The 3,270-nt window shown below is 35.2% G+C and overlaps 1 long non-coding RNA gene across 1 annotated transcript; it reads right to left on the bottom strand.

The window, feature by feature from the left end:
* Nucleotides 1-2,241: 2,241 nt before the first annotated feature.
* Nucleotides 2,242-3,039, bottom strand: LOC107715925 (uncharacterized). The gene is made up of 3 exons (XR_001637153.1): nucleotides 2,936-3,039; nucleotides 2,796-2,867; nucleotides 2,242-2,255 (listed from the first exon to the last, which is right to left on the bottom strand). It is a non-coding gene; the product is annotated as an uncharacterized LOC107715925 (long non-coding RNA).
* Nucleotides 3,040-3,270: the final 231 nt, after the last annotated feature.

The raw sequence follows: 3,270 nt of genomic DNA, 5'->3' as shown, positions 1-3,270 counted from the left end.
TTTGCACATCATCATTAACAGTATTAAGCTCCAGGGTGTTTTCTTTAGATTTGTTTTCAATAACACACTGGACTACAGGGAAATAACGGTTTGAGGACCTCAGAGATTGACAATGAAAATAGATCAATTAAATTCCAATAAATATTCAAAACTGCTCAGTTATTGCCAAAACCAGAGTCAACATTTGAAAAAAAGTAGTTCCTGTATGGAGGAATTTAGAATAAGTTGTGCCCCACTGATAGCATCATTTGTTTGCACGTGCTGTCTGCATTGTTTTAGTAACCGATTCACTAAAATAATTATGCACATCTGGTAATGAAACAAACATGCCCCCAAAAACTGTGCTGAATGCAATTTGCAGGGGTTTGCACTGAATACAGCAGAAAACTGTTTAGTGAATTCTCCCCAGTATACATAATGATAGCCACAAGATTAATTTGCACATCATCATTAACAGTATTAAGCATATATATATATATATATATATAAAATATGCAATATTTTTTTATATATATTTTTATATTATTATAATAGTAAATAATATTTTTCTCAAATATTTAGGAGGTAAGAGTGGATGTCACAGCTGTTTACAAAAGCACAGTAATACTCTTGAGATTGTTACAATAATTACACTTGAGAATGACTCTGTAGAGAGTACAGTGTGCAGTCATTATACTATGCTCTTAATATGTCAAAAAAAAAAAAACTTTTCAGAACTATTTTTCTCAGATGCACAGATTTTCTTTTTGAACAATTTTTCCTTAAGTGTACATTCTTCCATTCCCCTATACTTTTAATTAGTCACTTAAGGTTGACATTTTCATTACATACTGTATATACACGCACATTTTTTTTCCAGCACATGACCACACGACTTCATTACACTCTTGGCTGTAGACCTTTTTTTTTATACATTTGAAGGGCTTTATTGCGAGTAATAACTTGCCAATTAATTAATTATGCCTTAATTTTTGTACTTTGCAACTGGGAAAGTTTTCACAGAGGGACGTTTTCTCTGAGGACAAGTTAAAAAGGCACCACAGAAAAGGCACCGGCTGCGTCCGAAACCGAATACTTACCTACTATATAGTAAACAAAAAGCAGTAAGCGAACAAATAAGTATGTCTGAATCCTTAGTATTCATAAAAAAGTAGGCGAAAATTGCATGGGTGGTGTACTAATTGTCGCGAGATTCGGACCTGCGTATGCTTAAGTTGGGTCCGAATATGCCTACTTGCCTACTATATAGTAGGAGAAAAGAGCCACCACGTGAGGAGAGTAGTATGTCCATAACCTCAGTATTCATAAAAGAGTAGGTGAGAAATCCCCGGATGTCCTACTGCTTCAGTCCAGATTCTGAAGTGTTCATCCGATGGATACTTTTCTATCCCAGGAGGCCACAGGAGAGGATACATCATAATCGAACAGGACGGAGAACAGAGACGAGGGTGTCTTCAAATGTGAGTATTATAAATCAAAAACACGGTTCCTTGTGTTAAAATCACATTTCTTGAGTTACTGTAGAGTAAACTGTTGAATCATTGAAGGTGTAAAGACGCTAGGCAGTATAGTATATTTGAGATTTTGCTGTAAAAACACGTTTTATTATGTATAGCGAACAGGGGAGCTCCAGTAAGCACGCATACATCTCCAAAGTGGATTTACATTAGCCATATACATCTTAAAGATGATTACTAAATGTCTGTTTAACATCTGACAGGACAATCTTTAAGCAGTGCAGATGAGCACAACTAATAGACATGAAATAGACATCGGAGTGATGAATGTGTGCTATTATGTAGTAGAATTCACTGTTGTCAACACTGCTTACTTTAGATAAATGTAAGTAATGCACATAAACAACATAAAGTTACTAAACACACATTATCTGTTTCATTTGTCCATTAGTACTGTTGATAAATTGAGGAAGATTTGTGCTGGATAAAGAGCGAATTACATCAACAACTACCTCGACATTTAAATGCAGCATTGAGCACAGAGGTAACTTGAATCTTGTCTGGATGTTACAGGGACAGATGAGACACGTGTACTTATCCAGTGGAGAGTGACTGATGAAGGAAGGCTGCTATCAAAGGCTTTGAGTGAGTACACTACAGAAATGAATAAAACATATTTTTAAATCTTGAGTTGTAGTTTATTTTATTTATTGTAATTTCAAACATAGTTATTACAGCACTCTTTCTGATTCTTGATTTCTGTGCATTTGCTGCAGAGCTTTTGTGGTGGAGCAGGACCTGCAAGGCAAGGTGACAGCGGCATTTGTGATAAAAAGGGATAACATGACACAAAATATAAAGTAAGATAATTTTGTTACTTCGAATACAGAAATGACTGCTTTTGTTTTATGTGTGTGCATTTTTGTAGGATCTGAAATGTCTGCAGACGGACAGATTCAGATTATTTTGCCTACTTGAAATAATTGCAAAAAAAAAAATGCATAATTATGAAACAAAAGCATCTTCAGATTATTTATGCATTTTGATTTGTGTAAAGAAGAAATATATATATATATATATATTTGGTACTTTGAGATACCTTGAGATACTTTGAGATAATGATAGCATTCATAAATTATTTTAAATGTTTATAAAGTGATGAATATTGTGCAAATGTGAGTGGTGTAATGTACAAAAACACACACACGTGAATTGTGGGTCATGAATTGTAAAACGTTTTAACCTGTTTAAATGTTTTACAGGTAGTCATGCTCATGGAGAGCAGGCACACAAATGTTTGGAGCAGACACAGTGTGAGTCCAGTATATGTTCACCCACTCTTGCTTCAAGGTTATGTTGTTCAGGGGGGCATCCTCATGGTCTTCCTCATCCTCTGGCTCAACGATGTCCCTATTGAGAAGAGTGAGACTGTGAAGCACAGCGCATGAAGCAACCTCAGTCACGAAGGCAGGGCTCACCTCTCAGGCCTTGAAGAAAATAGAGCGCCAGCATGTTTTCAGACTGCCAAAGGCTCACTTCATCAGAATAAAGCTGCAAAATTGGCACAGCTGTGTTGAGATGGCAGTAGGATGTAGGGTTCACCACCTGTAAAGATGTGATAGTTTGTTAGAACAATACCTTTGAATAAAGCTTTGTTTCATGTGTTGTTCACTTGTATATGAATGTATTTATTGTGATGGTTACTCTTTATTAATTAATTTACTCATTTGTATTCATGTTTCCTATTGTTGTCAGTAAATAAAATATACATTCATTCATGCATTAATTCACTGACTGGAAATTGATAAATTCA

Source organism: Sinocyclocheilus rhinocerous, unplaced genomic scaffold (assembly GCF_001515625.1).
Source record: "Sinocyclocheilus rhinocerous isolate Xijiao unplaced genomic scaffold, SAMN03320098_v1.1 scaffold660, whole genome shotgun sequence".
NCBI lineage: Eukaryota > Metazoa > Chordata > Actinopteri > Cypriniformes > Cyprinidae > Sinocyclocheilus > Sinocyclocheilus rhinocerous.
This window is presented reverse-complemented; position numbering and strand designations above follow the sequence as displayed.